Source organism: Papio anubis, chromosome 1, assembly GCF_008728515.1.
Source record: "Papio anubis isolate 15944 chromosome 1, Panubis1.0, whole genome shotgun sequence".
Lineage (NCBI taxonomy): Eukaryota > Metazoa > Chordata > Mammalia > Primates > Cercopithecidae > Papio > Papio anubis.
The window spans coordinates 49,252,579-49,269,280 of NC_044976.1; the positions used below are offsets into that span (position 1 = coordinate 49,252,579).

The following is a 16,702-nucleotide window of genomic DNA, read 5'->3' on the forward strand; positions in this document are numbered from 1 at the left end:
CATAATTAAACTAAAGAGCTTCTGTACAGCAAAAGAAACTATCAACAGAGTAATCACACAACCAATAGAATGGGAGAAAATATTTGCAACCTACAGAATGGGAGAAAATAAATGTATCCGAAAATGGTCTAATATCCAGAATCTATAAGAAACTTAAACAACTTAATGAGCAAAAAACAACCCCATTAAAAAGTGGGCAAAGGACATGATCAAACACTTTCCAAAAGAAGACATACATGCGGCCAGAAAGCATATGAAAAAATGCTCAATATCACTAATCATTAGAGAAATGCAAATCAAAACCACAATGAGAAACCATCTCACACCAGTCAGAATGGCATTATTTAAATCTCAAAAAATTAAAGGTGCTGGTGAGGTAGCAGAGAAAAGGGAGTGCTTATATGCTGTTGGTGGGAATGTAAATTAGTTCAGCCATTCTGGAAACTAGTTTGGCGATTTTTCAAAGAACTTAAGAAAGAATTATCATTCGACCCCACAATCCCATTACTGGGTATATACCCAAAGGAATATAAATTGCTCTACCATAAAGATACATGCATGTATTTGTTCATCACAGCACTATTAACCATAGCAAAGACATGGAATCAACCTAAATGCTCATCAAGGGTGGACTGGAAACGAAAATATGGTACATTTACACCACAGAATACCACACAGCCATAAAAATGAGCAATATGTCCTTAGCAGCAACACGGATGGTACTGGAGGCCATTATCCCAAACAAACTAACACAGGTACCGAAAACCAAACAGTGTGTTCTCACTTATAAGTAGGAGGTAAATACTGAGTATACATAGTCACAAAGAAGGGAACAACAGACACTGGGGCCTCCTTAAGAGTGGAGGGTGGCAGGAGGGTGAGGATAGAAAACTACCTATCAGGTACTATGCTTATTAGTGATTAATTAATCTGTACTCCATACCTCTGTGACACACAATTTTCCTATATAAGAAACCTACACACGTACTCTTGAATGTCAAATAAAATTTAAAAAACAGAAAAGCACAGGGGAAAAACTGAAAAAAACTTTTTAAAATTATTAAACTTATACATACTTGTTGCAAAAGAAATCAGAAAACAGAGAAAAGTATAAAGAAGAAAATTTCACTGAGTGGAAAACCATTGCTAATATTTTAGTGTATATCCTTCCAGTCTTTTTTCCTCCTGCATACACACTTTTCCAAAAATGAGATCTTACTATATGTGCTATTTTATGCTTTCCTTTTAAAAAAATATTTTTGAAACAAGGTCTCCCTCTGTTGCCTATGTTGGAGTGCAGTGGCCCAATCATAGCTCACTGCAGCCTCAACCTCCGTGGCTGAAGCAATCCTCCCACCTCAGCCTTCTGAATAGCTGGGACTACAAGCACGCACCACCATGCCCAACTAATTTTAAAAACTTTTTTGTAGAGATGGGGTTTCACCATGTTGCTGAGACTTGTCTGAAATTCCTAGGCTCAAGTGATTCTCTCACCTTGGCCTCCCAAAGTGCTGGATGCTTTATGCTTTTCATTTAACACTATATTGTCGGCATCTCTCCATACCAGTCAGAGTAAATCCACAACTTCATTAAAAAACAAACAAACAAACAAACAAAAACACATGACCTGGCAATTCCACTCTTAAGTATTTATCCTGAGAAAATGAAAACGTATGCTCCAAAGATTCATACTGTAATTCCTCCTTGTCTTCGGGGAAGATGTTACAAGACACTCAGAGGATGTCTGAAACTACAGATAGTACCATACCATATTATACTATGTTTTTTACCTATACATATAGCTATGATAAAGTTTAATTTACAAATTAGGTACAGTAAGATATTAACAGCAATAATAATATAGAACAATAACAATGTATTGTAACAAAAGTTATGTGAATGTGGTCTTTCCCTCTCTAAATATCTCACTGTGCTATACTGCAGGTAACTGAAACCACTAATAAGGGAAGACAACTCTACACTAATATGCATAGCTACATATTAGGCATAATATGCATAGCTACATATTAGGCATAATATGCCTAGGCAAAGTGATATTAGGCATAATATTAGCCTAATATTATAGCTGCATATTATGTGTACAATATACATGGCAACTATGCATATTAGTGTATACTATATTGCCAAATAACATTAGGCATCGTATTATACCCAATAATTAGAAGCAAACCAAATGCCCAACTACAGACAAATGTTGTTTTGGATATACCATATTGTATGGGTATAGTAAAATAAAAAACAAAACGACTGTAGATAAATTAAAAAAAAAAACTGACTACAGATACATTCATCTACATGGACATATCTCAAAAACATTATAGATATTCAAAAAACAAGCCAACTATAGATATATTCAACTACATGTATGTATCTCAAAAACATTATGTTAAGCGAATAAAGTTAGACATGTAAGAGGAAATACTAACTCAAGACAAACAAAAACCAACACCTTATTTTAAAAATGGGCAAAGGACTTGAATAGACATTTTTCCAAAGACATACAAATGGCCAATAAGTACATGAAAAGAGGCCCAACAACACTAATCATTAAAGATGCCCAGCCCCACAAACCATTAGAGAAACACAAATCAAAACTACAATGAGATACTACCTCACACCCATTAGGATGGCTACTATCTCTCTCTCTCTCTCTCACACACACACACACACACACACACACACCAGAAAATAATTGTTGGCAAGATGTGGAGAAATTAAAACCCTTTTGTACTCCTGATGGGAATGTAAAATGGCATCGCTGCTGACAAAAACAATATGACATTTCCTCAAAAAGTTAAAAAGAGAATTATCATATGGTGCAGCAATTCCACTTCTGGGTATACAACAAAAAGAATTAAAAGCAGTCTCTTAAAAATTTATTTTAAGGCCGGGCACGGTGGCTCACGCCTGTAATCTCAGCACTTTGGGAGGCCGAGGCGGGCGGATCACGAGGTCAGGAGATCGAGACCATCCTGGCTAACATGGTGAAACTCCGTCTCTACTAAAAAAATACAAAAAAATTAGCCGGGCGTGGTAGCGGGCGCCTGTAGTCCCAGATACTCGGCAGGCTAAGGCAGGAGAATGGCGTGAACCTGGGAGGCCGAGCTTTTAGTGAGCCGAAATCGTGCCACTGCACTCCAGCCTGGGCGACAGAGCGAGACTCCGTCTCAAAAAAAAAAAAAAAATATATATATATATATTAATTATTTTTAATAATTTCAATGTTTATTTTAGATTCTGGGAGTACATCTGTCGATTTGTTACACGGTTATATTGCACGATGCTGAGGTTTGGTGTATGACTGATCCCAGGTCGTGAGCAGAGTACCTAACAGGTACTTTTTCAACCCCTGTCCACCTCCCCTCTCTCCTCTCTAGTAATCCCCTGTGTCCATTGTTGCCATCTTTATGTCCCTGAGTACCCAGTGTTTGGCTCCTGCTTATGTGGGAATGTGCTTTGGTCCTGAGTTAATTCGCGTAGGATTATGGCCTCCAGCTGCATCCATGTTACTGTAAAGGACATAATTTCACTCTTTTTTATGGCTGCATAATATCCCATGGTGTATATGTACCATATTTTCAATTTCCACGCTGTTGATGGGCACCTAGATTGATTCCATGTCTTTGCTATGGTGAATACTGCTGTGATGAACATATTTTGGAAGAAAGATGTATTTTCCTCTGGATATATACCTAGTAACAGCATTGCTGGGTAGAATGGCAATTCTTTTTAAGTTCTTTGAGAAATCTCTAAACTGCTTTCCACAGTGGATAAACTAATTTACATTTCTACCAACAGGGTATAAGTGTTTCCTTTTCCCTATAGCTTCATCAACATGTTATTTTTTAACTTTTAGTAATAGCCATTCTGGCTGGACGTGGTGGCTCACATCTGTAAATCCCAGCACTTTGGGAGGCCAAAGCGGGCGGATCACTTGAAGTCAGGAGTTTGAGACCAGACTGGCCAACATGGTGAAACCCTGTCTCTACTAAAAAATACAAAAAAAGTTAGCCAGGCATGGTGGTGCACGCCTGTAGCCCCAGCTACTCGGGGGCCTGAGGCAAGAGAATTGCTTGAACCTGGGAGGCGGAGGTTGCAGTGAGCCAAGATCGAGCTACAGTACTCCAGCTTGGGTGACAGAGTGAGACTCCGACTCAAAAAAAAAAAAAGGCATTCTTACTGGTGTGAGATGGAATCTCATAGCTTTGATTTGCATGTCTCTGAAGATTAGTGATTTTTATTCATGTAGTTGGTCATTATATGTCTTATTTTGAGAAGTGTTCATTCACGTCTTTTGCCCACTTTTTAATGGGGTTATTTGTTTTTTAGCTTGTTCAAATTTTTAAGTCCTTTGTAAATCCTGGATATTAGACCTTTGTCAGGTGCATATGTTGCAAATATTTTCTCCCATTCTGTAGGTTGTCTTGTTTACTATATTGATAGCTTCTTTTGCTCTGCAGAAGCTCTGTAGTTTAATTAGGTTTCACTTGTCAATTTTTGTTTTGATTGCAAATGCTTTTAAGGACTTAGTCATAATTCTTTGCCAAGACTGATGTTTAGAATGGCATTTCCCAGGTTTTCTTCTAGATTCTTATAGTTTGGGGTCTTACGTTTAAATCTTTCATCCATCCTAATTTAATTTTTGTGTATGGTGAATGGTAGGGCTCTACTTTCATTTTTTCTGAATATGGCTAACCAGCTATCCTAGCACCATTTATTGAATAAGGAGTCCTTTCTTCATTGCCTATTTTTGTTAACTTGTTGAAGATCAGATGGCTATAGGTGTGCGGCATTATTTCTGGGTTCTCCACTCTGCTCCACAGATCTATGTGTCTGTTTTTGTACTAGTACCATGGTGTTATGGTTACTTTAGTCTTAAAGTATATTTTGAAGTCGGGTAATGTGATGCCTCCAACTTTGTTCTTTTTGCTCAGGATGGCTTTGACTATTCATAAAAGAGATAATTGTATACCCATGTTTGTATGTTCATAGGAGCATTATTTACAATAAATAAAACATGGAAGCAAACCAAGTGTCCATCAACAGATGGATAAGCAAAATGTAATATATCCATACAATGGAATATTATTCAGCCTTAAAAAGGAAGGAAATTCTGACATGCTACAACATGGATGACCCCTGAAGATATTATACTAAGTGAAATAAGCCTGTCATCAAAAGACAAATACTCTATGATTCCACTTACATGAGGTAGTGAGAGTAGTCAAAATTATGGAGACAGACAGCAGAATGTTGGTTGCCAGAGGCTGGCTATATAAGTTAATGGGGAGTTACTGTTTAATGGGTACAGGGTTTCAGTTTTAAAAGATGAAAAGAGTTATAGAGATGGGTGGTAGTGATGGTTGCATAAAATTATGAATATATTTAATGACACCGAACTGTAAACTTAAAATTGGTTAAGATGGTAAGTTTTATGTTATGTGTATTTTATCACAATAAAAAATGATTTAAAAATTTTTTTTTTTTTTTTTTTTTTTTTTTTTTTGAGACGGAGTCTCGCGCTGTCGCCCAGGCTGGAGTGCAGTGGCCAGATCTCAGCTCACTGCAAGCTCCGCCTCCCGGGTTCACGCCATTCTCCGGCCTCAGCCTCCCGAGTAGCTGGGACTACAGGCGCTGCCACCTCGCCCGGCTATTTTTTGTATTTCTTAGTAGAGACGGGGTTTCACCGTGTTAGCCAGGATGGTCTCGATCTCCTGACCTCGTGATCCGCCCATCTCGGCCTCCCAAAGTGCTGGGATTACAGGCTTGAGCCACCGCGCCCGGCCTGATTTAAAAATTTAAACAGAAATAGAGATTCACTACTAATAGGCACAGGGTTTCTTTTGCTGGGGATGAAATGTCCTAAAATTAGATTATAACATTGGTTGCATAACCCTGTGAATATATTTAAAAACAATGAATTGTACTCTTCAAATAGGTGAACTCCATGATGTGTGAATTATATCTCAATAAAGCTGTAAACAAAGAATAATGATATTTTATCTTTAATTCACATAATATTTTCAACAGTACATATTCTGCAATAATAAAGGGCTTGAAAAAGGTAAATACTATATGATTCCACATATATGAAAACTCTAGAGAAGAAAAATCTAATCTAAAGAAAACAGGTAAAAAATTGCTTGAGGTGGGCAGAGAATGGACAAGAAGAAAATTTAAGGATAACTATGGTGTTGGTTACACAGGTGCACATATCTATCAAAACTTACCAAATTTTACAGATGAAATGGGTTTATATAAATTATATCTCAATAAAGTTAATTTTTAAAGAACCACAAAAAAATCCATCTCAAACACACTAAAGTGGGTGACATTAAAAAGACTATCAACACCAAATAATGGCAAGGATCTGGAGCAAGTGGAACTCTCATACATTGCTGGTGGGAGTGTAAAATGGTGCAGCTACTTTGGACACAGCCTGGCAGTTTCATATAAAGTTAAATAAAACTTTCTTATAAAGTTAAACATACATTCCCACAATTCCACTCTTAAGAATATACCCAAAAGAAAAAATGTCTACCAAAGACCAGTATACAAATATTCATACCAGATACAACCAAAATGTTCGTCAACCAATGAATAAACAGATTGAAGTATATTCACACAAAAGAATGCCATTCAATAACCAAAACGAATTTCTTATACATGTAACAATATGGATGAATCTCTCAGACATTATATTGAGTGAACAACGCCAGGTATAAAAGAGTGCATACTGTATGATTTCCTTCATACAGCTTGAGCATCCCTTATCTAAAATGCTTAGGACCAGAATCATTTCGGATTTTGGATTTTTTCAGATTTTGAAATATGCACAGACACACAATAAGAAATCTTGGAGGCCAGGTGCAGGCCCAGAAGCAGAGCTTGCAGTGAGCCAAGATCGCACCACTGCACTCCAGCCTGGGCGACAGAGCAAGACTCCATCTATTTAAAAAAAAAGAAAAAGAAATGTCGGAGATGGGACTCCAGTCTAAACACAAATTCATTTACACTTCATATACATCTCATACACATAGTCTGAAGTTAATTTTATACAACATTTTAAATAATTTTTTGCATGAAACAAAATTTTGACTTCATTTAGACTGTGACCTATCACATAAGGTCAAGGGTAAAATTTTCTACTTGTGGCATCATGTTGGCATTCAAAAAGTTTCAGATTGTGGAGCATTTTGGATTTCAGATACCCAGATTAGGGATGCTTAACCCCTATAGAGTTCTAGAATAGACAAGACTACTAATATGTGGTAATAAAAATTAGATCCGTGGTTGCCTAGCGTAGAGTTGGCAGTCACTAACTGAAAAAGAAATTTTCTGACATGACAGAAATCTTGATTGAGGGAGGGGGGATTGGACACTTGATATATATGTGTGCCAAAATTCATAAGGCTACCTACAGTTAAAATCTATATGTTTTACTATATGTAAATTGCAGTGGTGCATGCCTGTAATCAGCACTCTGGGAGATTGAAGGAGGGAGATCGAGTAAGCCTAGGGGTTTGAGACCAGCCTGGGCAATACAGCGAGACACTGTCTGTAGAAAATTTAAAAAAAATTTTTTTTTAATTAGCTAGGCATGGTGGTACACACCTGTAATCCCAGCTACTTGAAAGGCTGAGGCAGAAGGATCACTTGAGCCCAGGAGTTCGAGGCTGCAGTAGCTATAATCACACCACCATACTCCAGCCTGGTCAACAGAGCAAGACTGACACACACACACACACTCTTTCTCTCTCTCTGCATCTATATATATGATATACTTTAATTATATTGAATTCACAGATACAGAAGGCACAACGGTGGTTACTAGGGGATGGGGGGCAGAGGGTAGGAAACAGGGAATTGTTGCTTAATGAGCATGGAGTTTTAGTTTTGCAAGACAAAAAAGTTCTGGAGATCTTTTTCACAACAATGTGAATACAGTTAACGTTAAATTATTCGTATTCTGATAGACCTGTTTTCAAATCCTGGTTCTAGCATGTATTTATTACCCATGTGATGTTGGTCATGTTTTTCTCCCCAAGCTTAACAGGGTATAACTGACAAATAAAATTTGTGTATATTCAAGGTGTACAATGTGATGATTTGATAAATGTATACACTGTGTAATGATTACCATAACCAAATTAAGCAACACAACCATAACTACACTTAGTTACCCTTTGTGTGTGTGTACATGTGTGACAAGGACACTTAAGATCTGCTCTCTTAGCAAATGTCAAGAAGTAAACAATACTATTATCAGCTATGGTCACTATGTTGTACATTAGATCCTCAGAATTTATTCATGTTACAACTGAAAGTTTGTACCCTTTGACCAACATCTCCCCATTTACCAGCCCCTGGTAACCACCATTCTAACCTCTCTGTTGCTATGAGTTTGACACTTTTAGGTTCTACAGGTAAGTGAGGTCACACAGATATTGGTCTTTTTGTGTGTGGTTTGTTTCACTTAGCATAATGTCTTCCAGCTTCTCCCATTTTGTACTTCGCAGGATTTCCTTCTTTTAATGGCTGAATAGTGTGTGTGTGTGTGTGTGTGTGTGTGTGTGTACACACCAGATTTTCTTTATGCATTCATTCACTGATGAACATTTACGTTGTTTCCATACGTTAGCTAATGTGAATAATGTTGCAATGAGCACTGGGCTTGGTCATGTTACTACTCTAGGATTTGTGGTTGGTGCAAAAGTAATTGCGGTTTTTACCATTACTTTCAATGGCAAGAACCGCGATTACTTCTGCACCAACCTAAGTTTCTTCATCTATAAAATGGAGGAAATAATGCTGCCTGACATCACAAGGTTGTTGTAAGAATTAAATGAAATAATACAGATAAAGTCTTCCGTAAATGTTAGCTGCCATAATTAGCTAGCATCAATATGTAACTTCAAAAAAATCTATTTTGTTGTGTGTTGTATGCCAGTGGTCCATAAATATCTGCCTCACACTGGCCTAGAAATTCAGATATATCAAAGTCCTGCTTCCAGTGAGGTAGTATGGAATGAGTGCCAGAAATCATATTTTTTAACAAGCTCCTCAAATGATTCTGAGGCACAGCCAAGTTTGAGAAAAATTCAGATAGATTTAGCATACATATTAAAGGCACATAAAAAAACTTTTACTATGCCATACCATTCTTATTTCCCATGGGCCTTTTCTTATTTCAGAAGTTAATGTCTAAAGGCATAGAGCCTTCATAAACTCATATATTATTAAATATGCTCAAAGTACTCAGGCTGTGGAGCCAGAAAGCTATTGTATACCAGCTCCAGCACTTACTAGAAGCATAATTTTGAGAAAGTTACTTAGTTTCTCTCTGCTTCAGTTCTCTCCTGGTAAAATGGAAGTGGATAACAATACCTGTTTATCAGGTTTTTATGAAACTTGCTAATACATCGAAAGTGCTTAAATAATGCTTGATACACAGAAAAGTACTCAATAAAGATGAACGCTTTTACAGTAATTATTGTCATATTGATACCCGTTTTTAAAATCGCAAATGTTTTTAATCAAAATTTTTGAAGGCAAAGTATTAATAAACACTATAAAGAAATAGACTGCAGACAACTTATTTCTCAGATGTTTCCTCTTTACTTGTTAAATGGCCTACCATCATCAAAATCCTCTATTGATTACAGATAAAATGAGGAGACCAAAGCAGAAAAAAAGTGGGTAGGTTAACAGCCCTACAACTTAAAATTTAAATTTCTTTTTATTAACCCTGCTGTATATTTTTGCAGTAGAAAAGAATTCCAACTGGCAATCCTAGAACAGATCCTAACAGCCAAATATTTTGTTTTAATAAGTTCTAATTAAGTTCTAATTTGATTTTTTTTTCCAGGAGAAAAGAAACCAGAATGCAGAACAATGTAAGAAATGTAACCATTCCACAATCTGCTTTTAGTCAAATGCAAAGAATGTTCACTGAACTCTTCCAAGTAGATATCACTACCAAAATAGCCCAACAGGCAGAACCAAGACTGGTCCAGACCAAATTAAACATGAGGGAATATGAGGCAGATCCTAAAACTAATAGTACCTTAACCAATTAACCTCTTGTCAAATTAACATCTATGAGTGAAAACCAAATAGCAGACTGGAAAAACCACAGGGCTAGGAACAAAAGGATTTGACAACCAAGATTTCATTTACTGAAACCAAAATATAAGAAAGGTGTTTTGTGTGACAGTCACCTACTTCCCCTTCACAGGTCTTTGCCCCACTCTGGGTAACACATTGATTAGACTTTAGTCAGCCTCACATAAACACCCACTCACCCCTCTCCCTTCTGCTCACTGTGTAACTGCCATCTCTTAAATGAAATGTGGAGAGGAAAGGAATATTGTCAACTAATAGTCCTTTTCCAGATTGAATTTGCAAGCTAAAACCTAAAAGCAACAGAAATGTCTAAAGGCTAGTTTTTTGGTGTGTGGGGTTTTTTTTGTTTTTTGGGGGGGTTTTTTTGGTTTTTTTTTTGAGATGGAGTTTTGCTCTTGTTGCCCAGGCTGGAGTGCAATGGCACAATCTCCACTCACCACAACCTCTGCCTCCCGGGTCCAAGCGATTCTCCTACCTCAGCCTCCTGAGAAGCTCGGGTTATAGGCATGCACCACAACGCCCGGCTAATGTTGTATTTTTAGTAGAAACAGGGTTTGTCCACGTTGGTCAGGCTGGTCTCAAACTCCTGACCTCAGGTGATCTGCCCGCCTCGGCCTCCCAAAGTGCTGGGATTGCAGGTGTGAGCCACCACGCTCAGCCAAGGCTAGCAGTTTTAAGGGTTTATGAGTTAGACATCCTGCAGTATGCAAGGGAAGATTTTTGGATCGGATGGTTGAACAAAGCCAACAAGCTATATCTGCTTTATATTACAAGCAGCAGCAGCAGGAAAACACTCTTCCTTGTTAATAGCAGCCCTGAATATAGCTGCCTACATTTTGAGGCTGGTGTATATTTAAAATCAATTTAATTCAGGAAAGTAGGTGGCAATTACTCTGTACAAAGAATTGTGCTGGGTATTGTGAACTATTGTTCAAGGACAAGACAGCCCCAAACCTTGGGGAACTAGAAGGAGGAATAAGATAAGCACACAAAGAATAACATAAGCACATAAAATATCTACAATATTAAGCAATAACTCATTAAATAGCAATTCCATTCTTCCATCTGGCCAGGTCAAAAATCTCAGAGTTATCCTTTACTCCTTCTTCATTTTAGATGATAACAGTGAACATAAGGTAAAGTTCTTTTCCCAAAATATCCCAAAGAAAAGAGAAAATTACCTTACCAATGAGTTCTTCTACTTACTGTATTTTTTTAAAACAACCAAAAAAAAAACCTGTTTGGAAAAGACATACATCCTGAAAAACAACTTCAAGGAATACCAGTTTGGGACACTGAAAAGAGGTTACCCAGCAAAAACAGTTAAAAAGAATGGCAAACAAATTAAAAACAGATTTCATAATTATTTGGGGGGTACAGACTCACATTAACACTTTTAGATACCAATATAAACAGGCCCATTAATGATCAATTGAAAGGGTTTCATTGTAAAGTTCGTAAATAGCAAATGATTACTTGTGACAGGAGATAAAAATTCCCAGGGAAAGTGTCATACTTAAGATTTTTAAAAAATGCTTTATTTCAAGTCATGTAAGTAAAAATTAAAATCATGTGTTCTGGAAAATTATAAAAGACACTAAATCTGGTAAAGAGAAAGATTAATTTTAAAATGCATATGAAGAGTGTGAATAATGTTATCTCATAAAACAAGCATAAAAAATTTTCTAAAGTAATATACACTTTTAAATATACATGTATGACTATTTTAACAAGGTAAATAACTATTTCTTCTACCAGCTTAACAGTTTATATATTCAGGTTAATCAAAACATTTTCACTATTATGTCATTAGAAAAATGAGAATCATATTCAGATACATATAATAAATCCTTATATTTATTTTAAAAGCATCTGAGCTTATCCATTCCAGTAGGCACCAAGCCCAATTCAAGTCTCTCCTCCATTATGTGAGCATTCTCAATCATTCTCACCCTCTCTCAATTTTTACTGCCAAAACCTATTTGAAGATAGTTATTATACTGATCATTCATGTAGCACATACTATAGTCTGCCTTATAATAATGCTAATCCTTTTTCTCCTCTATATTTCTTCTTTGCATCAACCATAGCACTTAAAATTGACTGATTAATGCAAAAAAAAAAAAAAAAAGGAACACTTGTACATTGTGGGTGGGAATATAAATTAGTACAACTACTATGGAAAACAATATAGAAGTTCCTCAAAAAACTAAAAATAGATTTACTGTATGATGTAGCAATTTCACTGCAGGGTATACATCCAAAGAAGAGATAATTGCACTCCCATGTTTATTGCAGCACTATTCACAATAGCCAAGATACGAAATCAACCTAAATGCCTATCAATGGATGAACAGATTTAAAAAAATACGGTGTATATACACAATGGAATATTATTCAGCCATAAAAGAGAATGAAATCATGTCATTTGCAGCAACATGGTTAGAAATGAAGGACGCTATATAAAGTGAAATAAGCCAGGTACAAGGAGACAAATTACATGTTCTCATTCATATGTTAGAGCTAAAAAAAAAAAAAAAAGTTTATCTCATGAAAGTAGAGAGTAGAATGATGGGAGGGGTAGAGGAGGTTGGGAAGGGTAGGGGAAACGGGAGATAAGAGAGTTTAGTTAATTAGTATAAAAATACTGTTAGATAGAAGCAGTAATTTCTAGTATTCAGTAACACAATAGAGCGACTACAGTTAACAATAATTTAGTGTGTATTTCAAAATAGCTAGAAGAGAAGATTTGGAATGCTCCCAATACAAAGAAATGATAAATGTTTGAGGTGATGGATATCCTAATTACTCTGACTATATCATTACACATTGTACACATGTATCAAAATATCACATGCAACCCATAAATACGTACAATTATTATGTATCAATTTTTTTAATTGTGGAGGGACAGCCCAAAAATATTTCTGAGACAAACCTTAAATATAAAAATCTAAAAATGTGAAAATGAAGTTTGTAAAACTAGAAAAATAAATATCATGAAAATACTAACAAAAGTTTTATATCTACTAACTATGTAACAAATATTACAAAGTCCTATGTAATATAAGACATAGGACTTTAAGGTAAGAGGGAAGTATTTTTCATAATGATAAAAGGGTCAATCTACCCGGAATATGTATCATTTCTAAATCTGTAGATACGTAAGAGCACATGATCAAAACAGAATTAAAAAAACAGAAAACTCCATAATCATAGGGGAGATTTTAACACATATCTACCAGTAATTGATAGAGAACGGGAAAAAAACAAAATTAGTAAGAATATAGAAGACCTGAACACAAAAAAACCTGACATAATAACAACTTAAAGATAACTGGATCTAACAAATCCAGACTAGGCATTCTTTTCATGTGTACAGAAAACATTTACCAAAATTTCAATATGTATTGACCAATAAAGCAAATCTCAATGAATTTCAAAGGACTGAAATCACATAGTATATTCTCTAAACAAAGTGGAGTTAAGCTAGAAAGCAGTACTGAAAAGTTAAATACAGAATTCATCTATGTTTGAAAATCAAGCAGTATACCTCAAAATAACTCTCAGGGTCAAAAAAGAAATTAAAACAAATTAGATATTTAAATTAATGTTTAAATAATAATGAAAATACATGCTGGCAAAACATATGATATGCATCTAAAGCCATGTTTGAGTGGAAATGTATAGCCTTAATGACACATATTAAGTATGAAGACTTTAAAAAATGATCTAAGCAGTCATATCAATAAATTACAAAAATGAAAGCAAATAAAAACCAAAGAATTTAAATGTAAAGATAAATATGAAAAATTTTAAAAAGAGTAAACAAATATTCTTGCTCGTGTGGAGAAAGCCACAAATATTCTCAAAAGTCCATAAAAAAGAATCCAATAAAAACTAGATGTTTAAGCTGGGCGCAGTGGCTCATGCCTGTAATCCCGGCACTTTTGGAGGCTGAAGCAGGCAGATAACTTGAGATCTGGAGTTTAAGACCAGCTTAGCCAACATGGTGAAACCCATCTCTACTAAAACACAAAAATTAGCTGGGTGCTGTGGTGTACACCTGTAATCCCAGCTACTCAGGAGGCCGAGGCAGGAGAATCACTTGCACCGAGTAGATGGAGGTTGCAGTAAGCCAAGATCACGCCACTGCACTGGAGCCACCTGGGAGAGAGTGAGACTCCATCTCAAAAAAAAAAAAAAAAAAAAAAAAAAAACTTAATACACCCTTGGTCATAGTCCAGAAAAACAGACAGTGGATCCACATGTTCAGTATTAGAAATAAAAGAGGAAAGTCTGTACAAATCCTACAGATATTTAAAAGATCATAAAAGAATATTATGAACTTTATGCCAATAAATATGAAAATTTAGATAGACAAATTCTTAGCAAAACACAACTTGTGAAGACACACACAAGAAAAAATAGAAAAATCATTTAGTCTTATATCCACTAAAGATATCAAATCTTTAATTAAAAACCTTCTCACGAAAAAATTTCAGACACAGCTTCACTGATGAATTCCACCAAACATACCCAAAGAATACCTAAATACCTAAATAAAATATCTGAATAAAAAAATCTAAAGAATATATTTAAAATACCTAAACCAGTATCAAAAGAAAAATGTACATAATTACAACACAGAGCCTAAAAGAGTACTGAGAGATAATCAAAGACAAGTTCAATAAATGGAAGGATATTCTCTGTTCATAGATTTGAAGACTTTATACTGTAAATGTTAATTCTTCCCAGATTCATCTTCAAATTCGATATGATCTCAATTACAATCCTGGAATATTTTTTGAGGAAATTGATAACCTGACTGTAAATTATTTATATGTGAAGATGCAAACACCCGAGGATATCCAAGACCATCTTAGTAAAGAAAAAGCTCAAGGACCTACACTACCAGCTTATCAAGACTTTTAATAAATAAAACAGGGTAGTATTGAATGAAGCAAGTATAGACAAATAAAAAAAGACTAGAGAATTCAGAAACAGTCCCATACAAGTAGGAATACTTGATTTATGACAAAGATGGCACTGCAGACTAGTAGGCAAAGAAGGGTCTTTATTTTTTTTTTATTTTTTTTATTTTTTGAGACGGAGTCTTGCTCTGTCGCCCAGGCTGGAATGCAGTGGCGCGACCTCGGCTCACTGCAAGCTCCGCCTCCCGGGTTCACGCCATTCTCCTGCCTCAGCCTCCCGAGTAGCTGGGACTACAGGTGCCGGCCACCATGCCCAGCTAATTTTTTGTAATTTTTAGTAGAGGCGGGGTTTCACCGTGTTAGCCACGATGGTTTCCATCTCCTGACCTCGTGATCCGCCCGCCTCAGCCTCCCAGAGTGCTGGGATTACAGGCGTGAGCCACCGCACCCAGCCCAGAAGGGTATTTTCAATAAATGATAGTAGGTTAAATGGATACTCCATGAGAAAAACAAAACTTCAGCCTATCTTATACTAACACAAAATTAACTTTCAATAAATTACAACACTAAATGTAAAAGGTAAAAACAATGCTTCTAAAAGAAACGCAGGAAAACATATTCATGAGCTGAGGTGGACAGATTTCTTTAAAAACAGGATCCAAAAAAACCAAAATCAATAAAGAAAGAATAAACGGAACTATATTAAAATTAGTTATTCTTGCTCATTAAAGACTCATTAAAAGGGCAAAAACACAAGTCACAGAATAGATGATGGTCTCTGCAACACACAACAAAAAGCTTCTATCCAGAAAATATAAAAAACTCTGGTAAATCAACAGGAAAATGACACACAGTTCAACAGAAAAGTAAGAAAAAGATTTGAATGGGCACTCACAAGACAGCATCCCCAAATGGCTTTTAATAATCTGGGAAGTATAATTTAAAACCACAATGAAATGCCTCTAAGTTGAAAATAATGGATTAAAAACAAAAAGGCTGAAAGGTAGTGAGTGGCAAGAATGTAGAGCAACTGGAACTCTCAAACTGCCAGTACAGAGTAGGAGATAGGCTGTACTGACAACCACTTTCATGAAAGCAGTAATGTGATATAATCATAGTGCGGTGAGGGGTGGGTAAGGGAGAGGCATTCCCGTGAGGAGCTGTATTTTAAAGACAAAGTAGATGATGGAACCAGGCCAACTTGAAGGGTCTGTTGTGTGGTGCGGTAAAATACACAAAAAAGGCATTATCCTTCAATTTGTTTTTTAATGAGATCTCAGTTTTGCTTTCACAGTATTACCTACTGTGAATACACAATGTACTGTAAACCATAAATCAATTCACCCCCAACAAAGCGACCTCTCATTACAGTCTAACCTCAACAGTGTTGACAACCATCTGCTGCCTTCCTTAACACATTCCACAAAAGGAAAACAGGCATGTGTGCCAAAGTAGGAAGCTGAGACTGCAACTCAGGATTAAAGGCAGTCAAAGGTAACACCCCTTCCCAAAAGTCCATTTCTCTTTCAGAGCATTCTGTACTTAGTGGAAACATCAGGAAACCAAGAAACTACCTACACTCCCTTCTCTTTTTTCCTGTTCCACTGTTTCTTCTAAATCTG

The 16,702-nt window shown here is 36.1% G+C and overlaps 1 protein-coding gene across 4 annotated transcripts in view; it reads right to left on the bottom strand.

Moving 5' to 3' along the window:
- FAF1 (Fas associated factor 1) overlaps window positions 1–16,702 on the bottom strand; it is a 495,227-nt gene that overhangs the window by 349,057 nt on the left and 129,468 nt on the right. The gene's annotated exons all lie outside the window — the stretch shown is intronic.